This window comes from Carassius carassius, chromosome 1 (genome assembly GCF_963082965.1).
Source record: "Carassius carassius chromosome 1, fCarCar2.1, whole genome shotgun sequence".
Classification (NCBI taxonomy): Eukaryota; Metazoa; Chordata; class Actinopteri; order Cypriniformes; family Cyprinidae; genus Carassius; species Carassius carassius.
In genome coordinates this window covers 3,043,341-3,068,223 of record NC_081755.1, presented here as the reverse complement: position 1 = coordinate 3,068,223, position 24,883 = coordinate 3,043,341, and the positions used below count along the sequence as shown (strand labels likewise).

The window sequence follows — 24,883 nt, the reverse complement described above, 5'->3', positions numbered from 1 at the left end:
CATGCATCCAGAAGATGCTCAAACAGACGCCTATTCACAGTTCAGCCTAACAGTTAACATCTATGCTGGCATGCATTAAACGCCGTGAAATACACAATACAGTCTTGTTGTGATGTTAAACCAGTCTGCTGTGATTGGCAGGGAAGGAAAAAATAATAGGACATGTCCTAATAACAAATGCCCCACTCTGCCTCCCAATGCAGAATGAAGCTGTACCGTAGTTTTGACTATAGTCTGCCATGGATGTGCTGGCGTTAAGAATAACAGCACGGCTGCCTGTGTGATATCGTTGGTCATTAAACTGTACAAAACAAATGTGCCACTTTTAGGTGTTTTTACTGCTATGTACATACGTCAATAATAATAAAAGGGCAAAAAAGGCGAGGCATGTTTATTATATAGTTGATTTAAATTGCTTTCCAAAAAACAGTAATCATAAGAAATATAAAAATAAAAACGTGTACAATAAAAAACGGAGTAAAATGCATGTATTTTTTTAAGTATCAGCAGAAGATTAAAACACGAATGTACGTGCATTGTGTCAAAATATTCATTTAAGTTCATACTAGATAATCAGACGAAGCGGACTCCATGTCCCACAGTGCAGTGCGGTGGGTGTGTGTCACGTGATGTGTGTGCGCGTGAGAGTGAAGAGGCGCTCACACACTGCAGTCACAGCGAGCGTGTGTGTTGAGCAGAGTCTGTCTGTCTGTCGCCTCCACACCGCAGCAGGTGTGTGTGTGTGTGTGTTCGCTCGAGGACTCTCTCTCTGGATCTAACGCTCTGTGGATGTGTTTCAGTCCGCTGGAGATGTGTATGTCTTCTGGAGGATCGTAACGTGTGGAATAAACTCTCTCTCTCATCAGGACTGACAGAAGAGCCAGCAGCAGCAGTGCTCCGGTAACGATCCTCTGACTCTGGACACACTCTCTCTATCACGGGCTTCTGGTGGAACAGCGAGCGTCATCATATAGAGATTCACATCTGCTCTTTATAATGCCTATAACGAGCTAGTAATGGAAGTTATTATAAGATGATGGGAAGTGGTTATACGTGTGCACTTCACCTGTTTGCCTGTCACTTATTCTGATTCTAATTACTGTTTATATATATATATGTGTGTGTATATATATGTATGTATATATATATATATATATATATATATATATAAGTATATATATATATAATCATGAAGAGATCAGGTGCAAAAGTTTTCTTCTAAAATGAGTATTTTTCTCAGGCTCCGATGTTCATGTTCAGTCATTTGAGTGTGATGTCCATGAAAACAACCCATTCTCTGGCACTGCAGTGAAATAAGTGAACATGAGCACAGGGAACTGAAGAGTGTAACAGTATAATAACAGTATTTGAGGCAGGCCACACTGATCTATCCTCTCAGCTCTGGGAGGATATAAGAGCCCTCACTCTAGATGACATGCAGCATCTTCTCGTGTCTCCGTCAGGTTCATCACGAGGTGTGTGAGTGTGTTTGAGAGCCGCTCAGAATGGGCTCTATTGTTGGGCTCTAGACAGAGCTGCAGTGTACCCAGCGTCCCCCTCTATCCAGCACATCCTCCAGAAACAAGCCCTCCTTTCTCCTCTGGAGAGGGACCCTGTGTCCCCCAGCAAGTGACTCTCAGGACGCTCCCTGCACAAAAGAGGCTGAAGGGTCAATAAGGCTGTTAGGAGTACCTCTCTGTCCCGTCCGGAGAGGGACAAAGACACACTGTGTGTCGGCCCAGGGTCTCTCTTCACGTATCTTGAGCAGCGGGGAGCACGTGTTCGTGTCCTGCTCAGAAGCAGCAGCTCTTCTCGTAAACTAGCTGCTCGAGTGAAGCGAGGAGCGTTGGGTTTGGGCTCATTTCATGAGTTGACCCTTTGGTCCCCCGGTGCTGTGTTCATGTAGTTCATGTAGGTGTGTGTGTGTGTGTGTGTGTGCCAGTAACGCTGCAGGTGTTTACTGCGCTGTCATCCAACACATCTGTGGTAAACCGCAAGAGAAACGTACATGCGCCGCCAGACAGGACCGCTGTCTACGTCTGTGTGTGTGTGTGTGTGTGTGTCTGTCAGGAAAGCCATAAACTATAATGTTAAGTTAAGATTACCACACTTCTACTTTAGAAACCGCTAGTTACCTGACAATGTGCGTGCGTGCCTTTAAACCAGGTGTTACTTAGGCAGCGAAATGTAGGGCTGTCAAACTGAAACGTTCTTTTAATTAATTAGTCATGGAAGAAATAGCGCATTACAGTTTATTAACGCACTCATCCTAGCCAGACCTAGTTTCAGTGATGGGAGAAACAAACAACTTTGAACCAATTGCTTCGCAAAGTGATTCTCTGCTTCGAAGCGCTCGAAACGACGCACACTAGTGACGCCTGCTGGCCAACAGTGTGTAAACGCAACAAAAACTCTGGCTAAACCATGCTATTTAAAAACAGCTTTTAAAAGACAATTGCAAATGTCATATTGAAAGTACAACACAATCCAATGAATGACTCGTTATTCATAAAATAAAACATTTAAAGCATAATTCTGTGTGGAATCAAGTAAAATATTTAGTTTGACGCTACTATTTGTACATTGTACGTTTCTCATTTAACTCAATAATGGCTTTAAATGATCTCTTTATGGTGATGTTTCACTACATGTGCAGTACATTTAGTTCAATTAGAGTAATTAATTGCCATTATTAATACAAAAATGGTAATCGCTTGACTTTCTATACATGTTGAACATGAGCTTTTTAAGAATGCCGCTAGTTATGAACAACTACACTTCTGTTATTTGTTTGTAAGGTTTATTTAGGTGTTTAGGTACATAATGATATTATGAATATCATTATAGCAATATTTTCGCGATATTATCGTGGTCATATGACGATATGAAATGTTAGGTTTTCCGGTCAAAAACTGTTGTTTTTAAAATACATTTGTGGCTTACATTGCTGGCTCAATCCTTGATTCTGATTGGCTGAGCCGCGTTCGAAGCTGTTGTAAATTAGGAACACACACCTTTGTTTACGCTTGTGTGTCGCAACCACTTTGATGTTACCACAACCGTTTCTGAGGAACTACATTGTTTGGCTGAAGAATACTGTTTTTGTTGATATCATTACACTTCATTACATTGTGAAACTTTACTTGGGTTGCAAAGGGGTGGAACATTGCCGGAAACTTTTCCAAAACAAAAACCTGTAATGTTTCCTAAATTAACTGGTTTTATAAAAACAATAAGCCCGTGAAGCCATGGTTTACTGTAAATAAATGCACTATTCGCCGGGTCTCACAAAGTTGGGTTTGAATAGTGTAGAGCTGACAGGAAGTGATGTGGAAGAGAGAGATGGGGACGGGATCATAAAGGGATGATTATTTGCTGAATAAGTCATCTTGCCATTGATGTATGGTTTGTTAGGATCAGACAATATTTGTCTGTGATACAACTATTTAAAAAACTGGAATCTGAGGATGCAAAAAAAATCTAAATATTGAGAAAATCTCCTTTAAAGCTGTCCTAATTAATAATCAAAAATTAAGTTTTGATTTATTTACTGTGGGAAATTGACAAAATGTGTTCATGGAACATGATCTTGACTTAATATCCTAATGGTGATTATTGTCATAAAAGATAAATGTATAATTTAGATCCCTACAAGCTAGAAATACACCTGTGCGGCTTGGCACTGGTTCTGTGCTCCAGGGACACACGTGATCAGCGCTGGTCTCTGTTTGCCTGTGTTCTCCAGCAGGTCTAACACATCGAGTCCTCTCTCCGTGTGTGTGTTCAGGGAACAATGGGCAGCTTGTCTGTGGGGCGGTGATGCTGGAGAGAGAGGGGGTCTGGGATCTGTCTGTCTGATGGAGGACCTGCTGACCCTTCCTGAGCAAAATAGGAGCTTTGTTCAGAGGTGTGTGAGTGTGTGGGAATGTGTCTGGAGAGAACTGGAAAACAGTGAATCCTCTGCCCTGATTCCTGCACAGAGAGCCCAGGGACGACTGAAGGTGTTGAGGGGGCTCCTTTCGGATTTTCCCTTGTCCCGGCAGTTTCTCTTTCTGTAGTTTAACCCAGTGGCTCTCAGCCCTGTTCCTGGAGACTCGGCACATGTTTAAGCGTCGGTCTAAAAGAAAAATGGATAATTCTGGCCCATGCAATATATTTTTGGGCTATTGCTACAAATGTACATGTGCTACTTAAGACTGGTTTTGTGCTCCAGGGACACGTTTCATGTCTCTGATGAGACCCTTTAGATGAAGTGGTCCTCCTCGTTGTGTGTCTGAAGTCACAGAGCTCTGGTGATGCGCACACACACGGTTTGAGGAGAGGACGCTGTGCTTGAATGATTTCTGGGTTTGTGTCGCCCCCTGGTGTCCGTTCAGTGTCAGAACAAGGAGCCTCAGAAAACTACCCAGGGCACTTTAGGAGGACTCAGTTTTTTTGGTTTTGAGTAAAGAACTTCAGGAGTTATCTGAGTTTGACCTGCTTCAGTGGAGCAGTGGTTAGTGCCCAGGTTATACACGCCATGTTATACATGGAGTTCGATCCCCATCTGGCTTCAGGACCGTGATCGGCTCATGGTTACTCTCTGATTTTGAGATGGTGACAGGACTGGAGTTATTAGTGCTTGTTGCACTTTCTATCATTCGTGATGATTGTGAGATGAAATCAAATACATTGGCCTTTAGCCACATTCATCAGGCTTTGTTTGACACGAGGCAACACTTTAGTTCATCTCTATTAGCTAGTTGTTTATTAGCTTGCATTTGGAGCTATAGACAACAGTGCATTGTGTGGGTCAAAATTATTCCTTTTTCTTTAATGCCAAAAATCATTAGGATATGAAGTTAAGATCATGTTCCTTGAAGATCTTTAGTTATTTTCCTACCTTAAATATTCACAAACTTTATTTCTGATTAGTAATATGCATTGCTAAGAATTCATTTGGACAACTTTAAAAATGATTTCCTCAATATTAAGATTTTTTTTGCACCCTCAGATTCCAGATTTTCAAATAGTTGTAATATTGTCCTCCTATCAAACCGTACAGCAATGGAGAGATGATTTATTCAGCTTTCAGATGATGGATAAATCCTAATTTAAAAAAATTGACCCATATGACTGGTTTTGTGCTCAGTGGTGACGTATTTTAATATTATAAAGTTAATGTGATGCATACAAATAACTGCAACAAGTAAGAATAAGGTTAATGTGATTGTACTAATGAACCCAGTGTGTTATAAACGCACAATAACCGGGTTTATATATTTATAGTCAATCAATCCAGTTGGTTTCAATCTTGAACTGAATCTGGATTGTTGCACAGTGTTCATGTGTTTTACAGTGAACACACTTCTGCTGATTTTAAGTTGAATAAAAGCATTGAAATCACATTATTATTTAAATAAGTTAAGTGATTTCTTCTGCTGTTTGTTCGGTGAGGGCTTTGGTCATTGTTGACGATGGCAACCGTTTGGTTTCTTTACAGCCTGATGAATGAGTTAGGTCAGAGTTTTGTTTTGTGGTCCCAGCGGTGAGCACTAGATGGCGCTGTGACTCCGCTGAGTCTCTGGTGATGAACGCTGGCGCGCGCAGAGATAAGCTCCTCCTCCTCCTCTCGCTCGTCTCAGGCCTTCTGCAGGAATCTGGTCAAGTCATGTTGGAGTGAAAGGTTCAGCTTCACAGTCAATCACCGGACAGGCGTTTGTTTGGCTTGACGGGCGTCTGGAACGGCCGGTTTGGTGTGTGTGTGTGTGAGCAGAAGACACGTTACCTCTGCCATGTCATGCAGGTGTGTGTCATCCGGGTCGTGATTGGCTGACAGTAATAGCAGCGCTATAAAAGCATGCTCTGTTCCTCACACTGTCAGCCTGATCCAGCTCGGCTCCACGTGTGGACTGATGGGTAGCTGACGAGTTATTAGTGGACAAATTCATCTTTAATTCTGCTTTAATGGTTACATTTTATTAATCACAAAGCAAGTATAATTCATTGAAATCGTGAAACTTACACAATTTAACAAAAATAGTGTATTCTTTTTTTACCATATTCTGTATTACTTTTTAACGATTTCATTAGATTTTAATAATTAAAAGCCTTTCTAAATAATTTTATAATGGTTTTTTTTTTTTTTTTTTTTTTTTTTAGAAATAATGGGTTCAAAGGGTCAAAGATGAAAAAAGGTTTAAGCAAAAAAACAATGCTGATTTAAATGGTTGTTTTTCCCAAAGAGTTTAAAAAAAAATTCAGTTAAAGCATAAATAAATAATAATAAATCTCTCCCATTTCCCCTGATTTACAGAAGAGACAGTGTAACAACCGTGTCAGGCATATTTACAACAAAAGCCAATTTATGACATATTAAAAAACTCATTCTAATTGACCTAATTCAATAAAATAAACTTTCACCTCAAATACTAATTAGTTATTTTACATTTTTACATTTGCCACTATACTAGGTTTTGCCCATGTATCAGTAAGATTTTTTTTACTCGTGTAAAACCCAATAAAATGTGTTATGCTCATTTACTCTTTTATCATTTTTAATATGTACACGTCAGAATAAGCATTGATTTTTACATAGCTATAAGTGTTAGACTGAATGACAATGGAACATTATTTTAACCAAATCATGACATTTTATTCCTCAAAAACCTAATTGAAATCTTAAATGTAGACACTTGCATTTAATGTGCTTTCTATGGACAGAAAATCACTTTGGTTCTTTTGATGCGATCATCTTAATGTCCATTTCTCTGATTAATCTGGTAAATATTTCTTAATAATGTTTTAATAGTATTTGTATTAGCAGTAGTAGTAGTAAACTTTTATTTCGTCCGGTGAAGACCTTGAAGGTTCTCTGTGTGGTATATAACGTTCATGTGCTCGTATGATATAGAGGCTGGAAACACAGTGCTTCAGTGTGTGTGTGTAGTGAACAAAACCATGCGTTTGCTGCTTAATATCTAAGCCATTCTCTGATTCAAGTGAACTGACCTACTTTTGATTTATTCATCCAAAATTTCATTCAAAATTCCGTAAATTTATACCGTAAATTCCATTTGAATGACTGGATTCCATGATTGCGTCTGTATTTTCCCCATCACAGAACTCACAGGGTGCTCAGCAGACAGGAAAGCATTGGGTGGAGAGATTGAGTGGGATTGGGATTAGGACTTCAGATCCTGTACTGAGGGGATTGATTTTGCGTTGACCCGAGTTCGAATCCCGTCTCGAGATCCTTCACCGATTCCTTTCCACCGGAGCAGTTCTTCACGTTCGGCTGTGTGAGAGTCATACTCTCATCCTGACTCTCATATGAGTTTCTCTGAGCTCTGTTCAGGAGGCCGTTGGAAGCAAATCCCAAAAGAAGCTCAGGGCGCCACATACTTGAACCTTGCCCAAATGTGCTTTCAACAGATCAGATTTGGTGCGATGCTTGGTTACGCAGGTTCCAGGGATTACGAGAAACCCAACGAGAGCTTGCTGTGCGCTGTTGACCAATCACAGCGCAGAATCCAGCGGCTGAACGGCCGGCAGCCAATCAGAGTGTGGCACAGAGTCAGATGAGGGCAGTCAGTGTGTGGACCGGCGTTCAATCAAAGCTTATTGTGCATCCCAAAGCAAATACTATACCGTCAGATTATTGGAGGGACTTTGTTCCTCATGCAGTTCTTCTCTAGACTGGACTCAAGAACAAAACAGTACAGCTTCAGTGAAGCTTCTGCTGTATCGTGTGTGTGTGTGTGTGTGTGGTGTGGTTGAGTTACTGTAGGTCAAAGTTCATGTAGGTGTTTTGTCCTCCTTACTGTTAGCTAATGATTAAGACTTTTCGCTCTACATACACATGCTGCTCCACGGTTATATTTTAGACAGTATGTCTTTAAACTTGAGATTAAACTTATTTTGTTTTCTTAATTAGTTACTTTTTTTAAGCTGTCTTCAAAGAAACGTCTTATTAAACATTTAAAGCTAATTGTAATGACTTTGAGCTGGGTCCAATTGTTCAGCATATTTGAAATGATCTTTTGTCCTCACAAGGCTGAAAACGTTTATTGTAGTACAGATGAACCTAAAACCTGAAGCACTAATGTTAATTCAGACTTTATTTATGTATCTGGTCGTCATGTTCCATTTCAGAAAGCATGATTTGGTGTGATCTGGCTCACGTCTCCGGACTGAAGTGAACAGACTCGTGCTGACAGTGTTCACGGGCTGCCAGGAGTTTCTTGGGAAGTTTTGAGCAGGTGCTGCTGTAGCAGTCAGGCAGTTTTAATAGGATTATCTCACACACACACACACACCGCACAATCTGACCCAGGCCTCACACAGCCAGTGACTTGAATGAAACATCCAGGATCCCAATGACTTGCTAAGATAACTGCTTATGAATGTAGATATGTATTCAGTACCAAAACACTTCTCTAATTCTAGAAAGAGCACAAGGCATGCTTTGCAAAAGTGCAAAGCCTTTATTATAAACTTTATTTCCTCATGGGCTACTTCAGGCTTCTGTCTCTCCATTGAAAGTCCAGCAAACCAAACATAGAAGATCTAATAAAAAAAGACGTCATAAAACCAATCCATATATACATCCAGTTAAGTATTTTATTCATAAGTAAACACACACAGAGTGAATCACATGTGCTGAACATGAAAGCTTGAGCGTGAGCTTCTGATACCAAGTGTGTGTTGTTGTTTGAATGGGATTTGTTTCATATATGAATCTAGAAGATGAAGTTATCTCCTAATGGTGTGGAATTTTACTCGAGTTAATGTCCATCAGAGTATCTTCACTTGTGTGTGTAATGATTGGGTCAGCTTCAAACAGCACTGACATCATGGCTCTGAAAACAAGCGCTTGTGTTTGTGTCTTGCAGGTTATCACAAGTCTTATCACGAGTCATTTGTCTTACATCTACCGCTACAAACCTGGTTTAATGTTGTAGACGGTAAATTCCCAGTGGTCTAGTCTAGCTATCATAAAATGACACATTTGGCCTCAACATAAAAGCGAAGCCGCAAAAGCGGCACTTTGAGACGACTGGATATTTGCGCAACCATAAAGCCATCCGCGTATCTCTGGTATTGCTCAGCAGAACAGGGTGAGATGAGACGCTGTATCTCAGAGACTGTAAATCAGGGTCAAACTCTCCGCGTTTCCAAGCAAACATTCTCCGTGTTTGACTGCACAAGCACTTTATTAATTTATTCATTTATAAAGACGTGCACAGAATCAGAAACTACAAGCATGTTAACATCTGCATGTTTGTTCAAATTGTTAATCAGTGATCAGTTTTCAAAATCACTAGCATATTCATTATTGACCGTTATTTAAACGCACAACATTTTCTGATCAAGGTCCATATTGTCCAACTTCAGAGGGTTGAACGGCTGTTAAGATATTAATTTAAAGGAATTTTGGCTTATGTATATTTTTTTATTCTTCTCTTAAAATTACATTTACATTAAGCATTTATCAGACACTTTTATCCAAAGTGACATACAGTGCTTTCAGGCTATGAATTATTAAAACATTTTTTTTATTAGTATGTGTTCACTGGGAATTGAATCCACGAGCTTTTGCGCTGCTAATGCAATACTCTACCACTGAGCCACAGGTATGCTTAATCATATTAATTGAAATTAAGATCTTAAAATGATTCATAGACACATGTAGTTTGCAGATAATTTCTCTCTTTTGTTTTCACTAAGTTTCAGTTAGTAGGTGGAGTACTCCTAAAACCTTTTTACAGAAAATCTGTTTCTGCCTTTTTAAGTTTTTCCACTGTTTAACGTAGGGCTGTCGAACAACATTCGCATTTAGAATATTCATCAAATATTAGTCGAATTTAAAATAAAAATCCACATTCGAATGCAAAAACGTTACATTCAAGTTTTAGGTGTACATTAGGGTGCCTTATCAGTGACACACGATATGCAAAAACGATGTAAGTGTCTTAGCATTTTAACGTTTTTCTTATCCTGTCCAGTTGAAGCCACTAGATGAAGCAATGCTGCGTCGTTCATTCGAAGCATTGCGGGAAAAGAGAACATCAATGTGGAGAAGATCTTGTTTATGTCAGAATCGAAATCAAGCCGTTCACACAGAATGTGCATTTTCTAGAGGGACATTTATCAAAGTCGCACTCACGTCTCGCACAAATGAATGCAAGTTCAACTTTGAAAATCGTGCATTAGTAATATTTTGCGCGATGTGCCCTCTTGTGGCCTCAAGAGAGAAGCCAAAAGCTTTTTTCCCCCCTAACTGAAATTATGACTTTAATTTGAATATTGATCATATTTGAAGTACAAAATTCTTATTCAGTTGTTTAGCCATTTTGACAGCCCTATTAACATGGGATGCATTGTCCAAGACGATCTTTGCATTTTATAAATGCGGTGCTACTATTTGAGCTACAGAAACAAATTTTTGTCTGTGTTATTTTCAGTTTTTGATCTACAATCATGGGAACTGTCAGTACATTAACGTGTGTGTCTGTAGTGTTGGCACAGACTCGTTCATGTTCATAAACTGGCTCCCGTGTGTTTACGTTAGAGGCCCTCTGTCCATGGGACGTCCCTCTCTTTCTGTCTTCTTCGCACCTCAGCTGGACACAATATGTGTCTGGGCCACTTTCAGACCACAAGTCTTTATTTGAGCTTCATGAACTGATCATCACGACATTCAGTCTCTCTGTTTGGCTGTGTGCTCTCCTCCATGAGTGTAGAAACAGTGCACACTGTCCAGAGAAGATCGAGATTGTGCTTTAATGGTGTGTCTATTAATGTTTCCCTCTGAAGTGTGCCTATCTAAGCAGACAGGAGTGATGTTTTGGCTTTATTTCCATATGGGAGCCTGGCTACTACCACAAATGAACTCTAACTAACATCAAGTGTACTGAGTGTCAAACATACTGGCACTTTACCACTAAAGTGTAACTAGCAGTCTTTCTGCAGTGTCAGTAGAGCAGAGTTTCGGCCCTCATCAGTACTGACGGACAGCTGCTGATTCTTTGGGGTGTTTGCTCTTGAAGTGTAAATGCTGCAGTCTCCATGCTGAGGTCTCCGTTATGGTTTTATTCTCTCCCGAAGGATGTCTGTTTGATTCTCTCCATGTATGAATTGTCATAAAAACATGTGATCCGTCTTGCTGTTGGGCACAAATCAAACCATGATTTACTGTGCTGGAGACATCTGCTGCACAAATGTGTGAAGAATAAAGCGCCCGGTCGCCCATCTTCATTTGATTAACAGTTCAAATGAAAAATATAGCGTGTAATCTCTCATGTTGGTAAACGGCTCTGTTTCTCTCATTTACACTGCCGGCCGAATTAACTTTGCCAATTCATAACTGAACTGTAAACCTTTCAGCCTTTCTCCTGGCATCGTGCTGGATCTGTTTACTGAAATGCAAATGATTTGGCGTACAGCTGGGATGATATCCCTGAAGCTACTGGTTTTCATCTTGTCCTCATGCAGGTGTGTGTGGCCGCGGTGAGTCAGATGTTGCTGGAAGGAAGAGAAAGTCAGTGGCACATTAAACGCTTCTCTCCGCACCCCCCCCCGTAGAGGCCTTTGTATTACATAAAGCCTTGAGAACAGTTCTGTCATTGTTGTGAACGGAAAGGGCCTTTTCTTCTGATGCTTGCACTTCTGAATATGATATGTGCACATGGACAAAAAACTGTGTTGAATTACCCCGTCTGTACCAATCTGTCAAAAATGGATGCAGCTCAGTTTTCTTTTGACAGTCGCATCAACCAGCAACTCTGGATTTCCCCTGGAACCCCTGTTTCCACTTTGTTTTAGCCTAATTATGCGTCTCTGCGGCCGCGCTGCTTAATGACGCTATTGTTTAGTGTTTGTGAAGAGCAGTTTATCTGTGAGTCAGACGAAAAAGAAGAGAGGGAAGAACCACGACAAAAATTGTTCAGATCTGAGACAATGTAAAAATCATAGTCCGAAGCTTTAAAACAAATCAGAGGATGGTGAGAAATGCTGCCTTTTTCCTGTCTCTGGGCTTGAAAATGAGTGTGGAAGAGAAAACGCATTCAGTTACAAAGTCTAGATCACTGCCATGTGTCTGAACATTTTACATCTTGCATTACAACTAATGTGCACACAACAAAATCTGTAAGCTGATACCGAGCACACCTGTAAATCAAGACATTCACTAGCTTCAACTTTTCACCCGTCATGCTTGAGAGACTGTGGGCGGCCCTGCTTCCTGTGTCATTGTTTAGTGCCGTTTCCTTTTTATAGATGTGACCAAATTTTGTGTGCACAGCAGAATAGTGTTAATATTAAAAACTACATAGATAAATGGGAAGACGGCTATGTGTATGAGACCGAGAAAGCTAGAGGCCAATGGTAAAGGAAGTTCAGCATCCCCGCTGTGGGGCTCTTCCTGTGACCAACCCAAGGGATCAGTACCTTGATAGTTCCAGATATCACAGGGTTTGTGTTGGAGCAATCGCAGAGACTCTCGCTCCCTTCGCTTTACTTCTAAGAGATATTTTTACCCAGTTGACAGGAAGGTAAACCAAAGTAGCCAGCTCTATTTAAGTATTTATGTAAGTCGCTTTGGATAAAAGCATCTGCTAAATGAATAAATGTAAATTCAAGAATTCACTTCCTTTTTGTTTGGTTGATTTTCTTGGAATTTCATTAATGTAAGTGATTGAATTGTCCGAAGAAGACTTGGGATCAAGTATGCAAATTTGCAAAAAATAAACCTTGTTTCAGAATAATTTCCTCTCCCAAGAAAGCAGGCAGGTTGGGACTTGAAATACAGTAGAGTCTAGTGCTAAAATATGGGGCCTCACACATGACATGGCCACTGATTCAAATAAATTAAAACAAAGGAACGAATAAGAACTGCGTCGCAACAGTTTAACTAAACTAAGGGAACAGATTAATAATATGTCAAGGGAATAAATCTTTGAATGGTGGCCATGATATTGTAATTTTCTTGCTGCATGTCTTGTTTGGGCTCTGTTCTAAAATGGTTAAAGTATAGTTGACCCAAAAATAAAAATCCTGACGTCTTTACTCCCCAAGGCCCATAGTGGCTAATCAAGAGAATTCCCAGCGGGTCGTTCATTAATTGGGCCGCCAGTGCCACATTGACCCAAACACAGTTTCACACAGCAAGAGTAAGTATCTAGTTTATTTTCAATGACAGACCGTGTCAGTGGGTACTCCTAAACCCAAACTCCCACCACTTGGGAGCCACAACAGATATTACGCTCTCAGTCATTTGAATTTGACTTTTAACTTGTGTTTACAGTGATTTTCATTTGTGCAGGTTGCCTGTTCATATGATTGACTGCTTTATTATGTTATTTATCTTTATGTTCTTATAGAAACTTATGGGTAAATATATAACAGGATAATTTTCCTTTATCCAAATTCTTCTACTGCTAAGAAAGTGGGACGCGGTGGAGTAGAGGGTGTAACAGAAGCTGTCCTTGGGCATTAAAATCTTTAGCTTATAATGGGCTTCACTCTAGCCCTGACTCCCACTTGTGACGTTCTGATATTTTGAGAAATTCAACAAATAGACATTTCTTTCCGCAAGCAGAGTTTCTATCAAGTGATCTTTCACATGATGCGTTAAAGGTAAAACCTGAGCTGTGCTGATTTGATCTCGATCCACACTTCAGTAGAAATTAATCACAATGAGGAAGAAGAACTTAAAATGAGACGCAATGATTTATTCCTTGAGAACTAGAATAGAGCACATTCTTACGATGTAATTTGGAAATGGCTTGAATTTTGTGCAGCAGTTGTCAGAAATGAACGGAGCCATGGCTGCTCTGAAGTTTAGGATTTTTGGAGAGTAAGCTTGAAATGATTTCGGTGTACAAAACAACTACCCTAATGTTGGGAACAGGCCCGGTGTTGCGGTGAGGTGGGGCGAGCGGGGTAATTGCTATATTAAAAGAAAGGAATTCAAAATAAAGTTAATCTCTCCACCTCTTCATAAGCTCAGAATGAGCGTGCTGCATCTTGTTCAACATGCAAAGCAGAGAGACAGTGTAACTGAGACAAGGGTGACGATTCAGCTGTGCCAGGATCCAGTTCAACCCGGTTTAGGATCAGGCCAGGAATGGGTTTGACTTGGCACTGACGGTGTGCAGAAGTACTCCGATGTGTTTGTGTGTGTTGGTTCCTAACAGTTCACCAGTGTTTAGCTCTCTACTGTACTGTATGTGAATTTAACTAGTGCATTCCTCAGCCACCCACCCTCCCGCAGCGGTAATGCTTTATTTTTATCTCAATGACCACCTCACCTTGCTGCTAGTGTTCGGAAAGCCCCTCCTTTCTCCTGCAAGAACTAAAACTAACATTGCAGTGGCTTCAACAGTGCAATGTCTTTGATATTTCCTATAATCTTATTACTGATAAAGTTTTAGTGACACAAGATTATTTTTGCATAATGTGCGTGAAACTGAACGTTTGAGTTGTTAATTGTGGTAATTTCAACAGTTCAAAAACTCATCTCAGCTTTGTGGTCTTAGCTGAGCTTTCGTCTGGTTTAAGTGGGCAAGTCTATTCCTAATTTAACACACCTGCCTGTAATTTTCTAGTGAGGACTTGGGTTAGATTTTTCAGCTGTATTTGATTGAGGATGAAGCTAAATTTTGCAGGACAGTGGGCCTCCAGGACTGGACTTGCACATCTCTGGTCAAGCAGTTGCGGGTGCTCTAACCCATAGGTCTTCAACCCTGCTCCTGTGGACCAACCAGGATAAAAATCAAATGGAAGTTAAAACAGGGGCATCCAATCCTGTTCCGGTGTCCTGCAGAGTTTAGGTCTAACCCCAATTAAACACACCTTAAACTAGCCAATCAGGGTATTACAAGGGTATTTAACTATCATTTTTGCATTATTGACACTGTTTTCCTAATGAATGTTGTTCAGTTGCTTTGACGCAATGTATTTTGTTTAAAGCGCTATATAAATAAAGGTGACATTGACATTGACAAGGCATACTAGGAACTTGCTGGCAGATGTGCTGAGGCAAGTTGAAGCTTTACCCTGCAGGGCACTGGCCCTCCAGGACCGAGTTTGGACACCCCTGTGTAAAAAGACCTGCTCCAACTCTGCAGGCCGGGTCGACATTGATAACCATGTGGGACGTGTGCCAACATACAGTGCCATTGCGCTTTGGGCATCCCAAGTTCGAATTCCAAATCAAGGACCTTTCCCAATCCCGCCCCTGATCTCTCTTCCACTTTACTTACTGTCAGTTCTGCTCTGTTCTGTCATAATAAAGGCAAAACAAATCTTTAAAAACTCAAGCCAGTGTCTCCCAACACTATTCCTGGAGGCCCCCTCCCTAGTAGTATGCAATCTGTTTCTCTTTCACCCATCCGACCCATCCATTTCTGGTCTTTGAGTCTCTACTAATGAGCTGATGAGTTGAATCAGGTGTTTTTGATCTTTTGAAAATACCGTCTTGGTCACCAGCTTAAATTTAAGTTCACTAAGTGTCAATTGAGATGCTTTATCTCTCCACAACAGATCTGACATTTACCTAAACGTATATCGCTCTGTTTTTCACTCTGCCAGATTCAATTTCTAGAAGGGTTAGTAATGTATCCCTTCTGTTTCTGCCCTTGCCACAGTGGGTCCACCCTGACTTCGCGTCGTGCTTCCTGAAGAAAGGAAAAGCCCTGATGTGCTTGTCACCTGAGCTGATGGCCGGGGCTGCGTGATGGAGTCCGAATGTCTTCACTCGGTCCCTCTTCAGACACTCAAAGGCCGCTCTGTTTCAGCCTGATGACGAGCCGATTGGATATAATCTTGAGCGGCGGACTCAGGAGATGGGGAGGGAGAGGGAAACTCTACAGTAGGCTTTGCAGGGAAGGATCGTCTTTCTCCAGAAGTAGGAAACGAGCGTCGGAGGGTTCCTGCTGCCAGTCGGCTCTCTCCTCCTGTTACGACACAGGACCAAATGCAAACCATGTGTCCTCGCACCCGGTTAGCTGCTTTTGCCCACCTCTAGCATTAGCAGTCTGGACGGATCCATTTCACTGCCCCTCTCCCGTCCTGGGTTCTCATTCTCCCAGCCCCAAATGAGCCTCTCCGTGGGACTCCTGGCTTAATAGGCTGGAACTTTCCCATGTCCGGTCTCCGAAGGTGGTTGTTTTCCTCCGAGGGCCCCTGTACGAGTTTCAAGCTCTAGCTCATGTTATGGGGTAAGTACAGTAGCCCACCTCAAGGGTCAAAGGTCACTTCCTCTTCACATCTCTGCTTAAAGATGTGTTAAATATGTGAAGGGTTGAATGTGTTTTTGGAATATCTTTTTGTTTAAATATGCAAAGCTAATATGCCATATATTTGGGAGGGGGAACCATTTGCTGCCTGCTGAAGTTCTGATCTGTCACCACTTGAAATGTGTATTCATTTATGTATTCTTTGAGAGAAAAAAGGGAGGGAAGAAGATAGCAGAGTGTGTATTTTGCTTATACAAACATTTTGAGGCCGGTTTAATGGACAGCCTTCAATCTTCATGGGATATGACCCCTTGGCTAAGCACCATGGGCAGCATAATAACCTGACCTTAATAGCAGAATCAAATCTGGCCCTGGAAAGCCAGTGCCTTATAGAGTTTAGCTCCAGTCCTAACCAAACACATCTGAGCAAGCCATTCAAGCTCTTTGGAGTTATTACAAAAATACAGGTAGGGGAGTTTGATCAGGGTTTGAGCTAAACCTTTGAGGAATCTAGTATAAGGGAACAAGGAGTAAATAAGAACTTCACCAGGAAATGATAGCACAATATGAACACGTCAAGAAGTTGAATTTTTCTCACTCTTACTGCTGGTGTCAGCTTCAGACAAACTTTTGTTCCTGTTTAATGGAAGGTCCTGCTAGTTACTTAAGTACTTTATGATAGCTCTGTTTTTTGAGGGAGGCTGATTGACGATTTGAGAGCAAGGAATGGGTGAAACTATCTATCTATCTATCTGTACAAGTACATATCTTACAACTACAAGTACTATTTAGAGTTTTGTCCCTAAAATAAAACGTTTTTTATCTTAAATGCCATTTCTTGCAAATGGCTCATGAGATTAACTCAAATGACATGTGTTTGTGAGATACACTGATAGGTTACTGTTGCACATATTTCTTTCTATGCAAATAACCTGTTGAATTATGACAGTAATTTATTATGATAGCCAAAAATAACACCTGGTGTAATTAGGGTGAAACCAGTAAGTGATTAAGTGTGTGACAGACAGGTATGTGCATTGTCTTTGTGTAAATGCCTGTCATCTGTCTTGGCGCACACGTTTTCTCTGAAAGACACGCTGCTACATCGAACCAGTCTGACCTGTGGCCTCCGTCTCCGTTTCACTTCCTCTTTTCTTCAGCAGAACTTGTAGACCTGTTGCAGTGATGCACGTGTGTTACGAGAGGCTGACTAAAATCGTCTCTAAAACCCTCAGTCGTGTGTCTTTTCTGCTGATGGCGTCCACGTCACTGTGTCTCTGCTCTGAAAGCCTCTTGTTAGCAGATCAGGTGTCTTGTTCGCACACAGATGTGTCTCGTAGCTTTACATGGAGGGAGGTGTGTCATGATGGAAAGCTTTTAATGGAGACACTCTGAGTAAATGTGCAGGGATTATATGTGAAGACAGTGCTGCTTTTATCTGAGAAGCGCTGGCGTACCTGTGTGCCGTGTTTGATCATGCCTAACCCCCTCCACATCCCAGCGCTCCTCTGATCCCTCAGCTCGGCATTCCTCTCATAACAGTCAGACGCCTTTACCGCGGTGTGCCCCTACACCCATTACTGGACTCATTCTTGCCGTACTGTATGGGAAATACAAAAACAATCCAGGCCATTGTACATCCAGAGCGCTTCTGCCCTCAAGGCTTTGAATTTCTCCTTACCTGTCACAAAAATCCCCAAGTGTGGGGTGGATGTATAAAAACTGATATTAGCTCTGTTCCAGACGAGAGGTGCCTACCTCGGCAACATTTCTCGCCTGAAGGCTCTTTCAGACAGTAGGCAACACAACCATGCTGCTTTATCATTCTACTTCTTTTTGGTGCTGTACCATTGTGATGTGTGTAAACGGTACATGGTAGTCATTCAGTAACGTGGTTACCATCTGATACCATCACTGGACCACGGATCCACCTCACTGCTTTTTATAGTGAACTTTCATGCCAAATCTCAGTAGCTCTGGAAAATCTCAATATTTTGTAATCCTTTCTAGTATTAATAGAAAGTAGCACTGTCTAATTAAAAATGTACCCTTTCACCCAACTTTTACCGGTATTGTACTGGAATTAGTTTTTTTAATTGTATCTTTAGAGAAAGAAACGATATGGAAAGAACAAAGATTATACATTTTGTCTGCAATGGAGGCAAGAGACTGCATGGAGGAGCGGTTTAGGAAACCATCTATGGATTTGTACTCCAGTTTAGGCCAAAATGATTGATTTCTTTTATTAGATAGGACAATGAGTGAGATGGACAGGAAGTTGAACTCAGGTAATACTGTATCATTTGTCAAAGGATCCGACAGGCCACCATGTTAATTTCACTGTTTCGCTGTATATTAGCTGTTTTCTCAATCTTACTTTACAACACACAATTTTAATTCAGTTAAAGTATGCATGTTTTTATGGTGTTCTTTTAATAAGCTGTTTGGACCATAATTAGCACAATTAGATAATTCTTGCGTGGAAGATGGAAGAAGTTAATAATAAATAAATTATCTTAGCACTGGAATATTCAATTCATGTTCCCTCAAAATATTAAATAAAGTCATTTAAGAAGCTGTTTGACTTGGGTATCTTAAAATAGGGTGATGTTTTGATCCAAAGATCTGATTTAGCCAATTTTGATTTGTAGTTTTACTGGAACCATATGCGACCTGCTGCAGTTTAGTCCATGATGGCTGGAGCCCTGTGTCCCAGAATCCACGTGGATGAAGTTCTGCATCAACACACACATTGTGACAGAAAAGTTCAGGACTTGTCTCTAAGAGGATTTGGTGTGTATGGGTGGTTTTAAACACTGAGGTCAGGTGGAGCAGTCGTTCCAGGAGCCAGGGCTGCAGTTAGCACACATGCATCAAAAGCAGCTTTGCTTGTTAAAGTGTGTTATGGTGCTGAACGCAGCAGGGTGGGAGTGCGCACCAAACTTGCTTTGTTTAAATGTTGGCTCCTGGATGGAAAAAGGCCCTGCAAAGCTCAGGATGCTGGAGTATGTGGAGCAGCTTTGAGAGAGATCCACAGGAAGATTCATACTGACTGCTGAAGAATTATGACCAATGTTTATGTAGCTCCACTGTGAAAACAAACCTATAGAATCTACTCGGTACAATGTTGTGCACCCAGTTTACTTCGATTTCATCTTAGATGTTGAGTAAAGACTACCAGATTTAACAGCGAAGCCCCACTACCTGTCATTTGACATTACCCAACTCTTAGTAACACTTTATTTTACAGTGTCTTTGTTTCATGTTACATAAACCGTAATTACAAACTAACCCTAAACCAAACCCAGTCCTAACACTGTAGTAAGTGCATGTTGTTAACGTTAATGCTGTCAAACGATTAATCGCGATCTATTGTAAATCTATTTAATATATAAACATAACATTTTCCTAAATATATACATGCATGTGTTTGTATTTATATATACATAATACATATATACAGTCAACACTTTTATTTTGGATGGGATTTAATCAGGATTAATCATTTGACAGCACTAATTACTATTACTCGTTACATAAAGTGTAATTATACAATTAAGTACTATTATAATTATGCAAATCAAGTAGCCAGTGCAGGTAGCATAGCCAACATTTGCAACAATCAGAAAGAGTTGAATTTGGCTTTTGACTATTGTCATTAAGTGCTGCAGATTATCAACAGACTAACCACAGCACTACTCTTCACCACAGAAACGTCAAAAAAACAGAAACTATTTGAAATGCCCAACATAACTGAACATTTTACACAAACAGGCCTTTGTCTTTGCTCAGAAACATAAAATAACACTTAATTTCAACATCACCTTTCCTGATCCAGCCCTATACAAAGCCTACCACAACTTTTCAGTTAAGTAAAAGGTAAAGTAAACTTAAGTTTTATGCATTTAAGTAAATTGTACACAATTAAGTAAAAGCAAAATCTTCAAAAATGTGTTGCTTTAATTCGTTTAAATTATGTAACATGTAAAGAATTTTTTTTCTTAGTGTGTATTTAAGAGCAATTCATTATGACTTTGACTTTCAATCTACAATCGCAGAACAACAAAAAGGGTCTGAGGCTTTTATGCTTCATGGTCTACTTCTGGTGCTCTTGAAAACCGTGAGCATTGGCGAACATACTTTCTGGAAATCCACTCGTGTCGGGTTACGTGACGGTTTGACAACATGTCGAAGCGTTGTTAGCAGGGGCGTCCACATGTGTTTAACGTTTCCATTCCCAAGGTCCGGAATCTCAAGCATGTGTGCTGTTGCAGGACAGACGAGATTAGATGGATGTGTGCTGTAAGGCTGGGCGAAGTCATGAGACACCCACAATGGGCATGTTTTCTTAAAGATGAAAAGCTGTAAATCTGTCATTCGCAGTGAATAATACAGGAAGATTCAGATTGTGTTCTGAAGTCTTTAGGCGTTAAATGTTTACACAAGGCAGTGTCAATATTCGCTCGCTCTAGCCCACGGGAGCAGCACCTGTGGTAGCTGGCACCCAGAGCCCTCCAATCGAGGCACTGCACAGACATGAAGCACAGTAACAATGAGCACCAATGCAAAAGCAGAAAAACATTTGCGGTTTGCCAGGAGAGAGGGCTTGAATAACCGCCCGTGAAGGGGTTGCCATGTTTGTGTGCGGCGGCCGCGCTGGGAACAGGATGTTTGGGCCTCCAGGTGTGTGTCGGTCTCTGTCGGGGCTTGTGGGATTGCTGCATGACGGCTGTAATGATAGGCTGCTGCGGGCGAGGACATGACTGCGCAGTGGTCCGCGGGCATGTGGCGGCTCCGCAGACGCACACACAACAATGAGCGATGAATCAAGAATCTGCTTTGCGAAGCAGGCGTTCGCTGGAGAAGCCGACGGTTTTCAGTCTCTTTGATGAACACTAAGTCCTGTTTGCATACTGCCAGTGTTGAGGGTACAGCATTGATAGTTACTTGAACAAAAGTAATGCATTACTTCTAAATTAACAAGAAAATTAGTTACTTTTTCAAAAAAGTAATGCAAGTTTCTTTGTTTTACAGTTTTTTCCACGGACACCTTTCCTGTCAGTGCAGAGGTATTTTCTTCAGCCTGTGGCTTGTTAATTTCATTCTTGGTGTGAAACGGCCTTTATCGATGCCAAAAATATAACTTTGGGGTTTTTTGTTAATAAAACACATTTACGCGAAAGTAACAATGCATTACTCTCCATCAAGAGTAATGCAGTTAGTTACTTATCAATGGAGTAGCGCAATATTTGTAATGTATCACTTTTAAAAGTAACTCTGCGTCCCGCTCATGTACAGTGTGACATGGGTGTACAGTAGATTATACAGGGGGCAAGTGTGTTCACATCAAAGGTTGGTGTGACTGAATCTAGATTTGAATCAAAGAGACAGGACAGTCTGTGCATGGTGTGATATGTTATTTGTATCCAGAATCAGGTGATGCGAACATCATGTTAATGTTTCGGTCCCCTCTCTTGTGCGCTGATGGTCTCGCCCTGCAGTGTGACACACGGCGTACGCAATAGTGCTGCCCGTACAGTGTTCGGAAACAGCACAATGACTCTGATTGTCTGAGCTGTCAGTCTCAGGGAAGGAAAACCGGGCATGTGGTGAACCGACGCACACAATAAAGGTGGAAGACGGGGCTCTGGATCCCATTGTGGGCTCACCACACCGGCCGCCTGTGCGCTCGTTTCCCTGTTCTGTCAGAGCGCTTCTACCCCGTGTGGTTCTCTGTCGGAGCATCAACACACGGCCCATTGTCTCTCCCGAGCCCCTGTCCACACAGGTGTCAACACAAACACTCGGGAAAAAAGAAGTAGGATGTAGTCACGCCACCACAGAGTGGGTCTTTCCGTCCTGTTGACACGGATGAGCCGTAATAATGACTTAATGACTGTTCAATGCTATGAATCATGCCACTTGTAAACCACACTCATATATAAATCTAGCATCTAGGTCATTTAAGCCAAATATTGTGAATATTTTAGGATTTTGAATCAGCCGTTGTGAAAAGAAGTGTTGTTAATTGTACTAAATGTGCACCTGAACACACTCCGAAAACAAGGTACAGAAGTTGTCACTGAAAGTTATACTTTTGTACCTTCCTTACTCCTAAAAGATGTGTACATTATACGACCTAAAGTGCACATATTGGTACCATATTTGGTATTTATTTTTCTGGTGTAATAGTGTATCAAAAAAGTACCTAATATTAATGAAATAAATTCCACTTAAGCGTGTTTAGAAACTGTACTCTCTTTACGTACACTTAAGTACACTTTTAAAAGTGCTGTTTGTAATGGTCAAAATTAAATATTGATTTTAAATAGCTATATTTTATTGTTATGTACATAAGCAAATATTTTGATGTGTTGACTAACATACTTAAGCACATGTAATTTCAACTGTAGTGTGTTATTAGATATTTCATTTAATTAAATTGCAAGTTCAGCTAATTGCATCAATCTAAATTTAATCTAGAACACATTTGCAGTTGCAGACGTCAACTGCCTGAAAACATTACGCTCAGTTCACACTTAAGTGTATTGTTTCTGTAAGAAGTACTTTTTTAAAGTATTCCCAAGTGTGCTTCTCATTGAGCTACATGATGGCAGTGTACTTCCTCCCTTATGAAAAAGTTTCCATCCTAAAAACCATTTTATGATTGATTGCGAAGGAAATTCTCAGTGTAAGCCACAAATCAATGCATTTTCTGTTTAGAGCCACAGCAGAAACACTGTGAGACGTAGTCTGTCCCACCATTTAGGCTTTATTGTCTTTTGTCCCTACAGCTGGGCATCAGTCTGAGGCTGTTGTCTTGTGCATTGCATTGTGGGTGTGTGCGGTGAGGGTTTTTCCCAGCTGACGCACCTCTGGTGTTCAGTCCACCGCTCCTCACAGGTGTCTCGGATCTACAGTAGGTGTGCATTAACGCTCACTAAATGACTGTCTCTCGTTCACATACTCCAGATTCTTGGCTTGTGAAGTCATCTTTTGTTCCTGTTCCGACACAGTTCCCGGACCAATGGGCTGGTGCTTTCTTTCCATTATGAGCTCTCACTCATGAAACCTGTGCAATGCTTAACCAAACACGCGGTGTTAAAAATGAACACGGCTCAAAACATCAACACAGAGATGTCTCCATGAGAACGGTCCATCACAGACATTAGTGACAGGACGGTAACCGGTTTGACCGAGACTGGAGAGCATTTCAGAGACGTGATCACATGAATCAACTAGAACCGTCTGCAGAAAGAGGGTCCACAAAGCGCAATGGTTAGACTTTAACCAAGTAGGGCTTTCAAAATGGCTAAAAAACTCAATTCGAATTTTGTACCTAAATATTATCAACATTTATCAATATAAATTAAAATGCATAGTTTCAGTTGGTGGGAAATAGTTTTTGGCTTTTCTCCTGAGGCCACAAGAGAGCGCATCGAGAAATATTACTAATGCACATTCCCTCAAAGCAATAAAATTACACAACTATGAACATGAGATGAAGAGGAATGGGGAAAAACGGCATAAATTCTCGCGACGTGTTCTGTGTGAACGACTTGGGTTTCACTTTTGATGTAGACAAGATCTGCTCCGCATTGATGTTGTATTTTTCCGCAATATTTTGAATAAACAATGTAGCAGCGCCGCATCCCGTGGCTTCAACTGGACGGGTTAAAGAACGTTAAAAACGTTAAAATGTAAAATGTCATCGTATCTCGTGTGCCACTGATAAGGCTGCCTTACGCTCGCTTAGAATCTCTAAGGGGACTGATCTCTTTAAAAAAAAACTGATTAAAACAACACCTCAGAATCGAAAGAGAAATGAAATGATATTTTGCATGAATTATATTTATAGTACTATTGACATGTTTGGCATTAGGTAACATATTTATCATCACTCACGTGGTGAAGTTGTTCAGCAAACTTTCAGCTCATGCAGTTTGATGCGGTTTTAACTCGATACAGCCCTATTTGAACTAGAAGTATTCAAGGTTGATTATAGCATGTGATCACATTCCAGAGCGTGATGTTATTGTGCTGATATGCGAGCTGTAATGGAAGGAATGGATGGCTGGCTTCATTAATGAGCTTACTCCTTAATATCAGCCAACACACATGCAGCGCCACTGTTTTCTGCGGTCCTGAGTTATGTGACGTATTCCAGGGCTTATGTCTCCATGTCAACAGCTCATTTAACACCGCTACCGTCACCCACACATCTAATGTTTAACCTGCTCTCAAATGGTTTTTGGGACTATGTTTATAGTAGGTGAATGGGAATGAGTGGATATGTGTAAAATAGATCCTCTCATAATTAGCCATTATTTAGCCGTTCATCACTAGCCATTTGGTGTTGGTCATTTTTGTGTGTAAACTGCTGGTGTAGTTCATAACAGTTTTGAACAATATGCATTTTGCTTCGTATTTTTAAAGCTCCGCAAACCTCATTTAGTATAATGTTTTGATTGAAAAATGTGACATTTCGCTGAAATTGATGCAGCTTGTTTAGGTATTTTGATCTGCAATGCAAAGACAGTCATTTTTAATGGAGTCCAAATTGATTAAATAAGTCTATCTTCACCAAAACTACATCGTAAATCTTAATGTCAATTTAATGATACAGGAGCTAAATGTTAGGAGTATCGTACATCTTGCCTTAA

General features: G+C 40.8%; 1 long non-coding RNA gene across 3 annotated transcripts in view; it reads left to right on the top strand.

Moving 5' to 3' along the window:
• The first annotated feature begins 601 nt into the window (after positions 1-601).
• Positions 602-24,883, top strand: part of LOC132139782 (uncharacterized) — a 44,280-nt gene continuing 19,998 nt past the window's right edge. The window contains exons 1-2 of one of the 3 annotated variants that reach the window (XR_009433658.1): positions 602-900; positions 15,630-16,202. This is a non-coding gene — a long non-coding RNA (uncharacterized LOC132139782). Of the gene's footprint in view, positions 1,014-15,629; positions 16,203-24,883 lie in introns of all 3 variants that reach the window. The other 2 variants (XR_009433663.1, XR_009433659.1) reach the window with 2 other exon arrangements.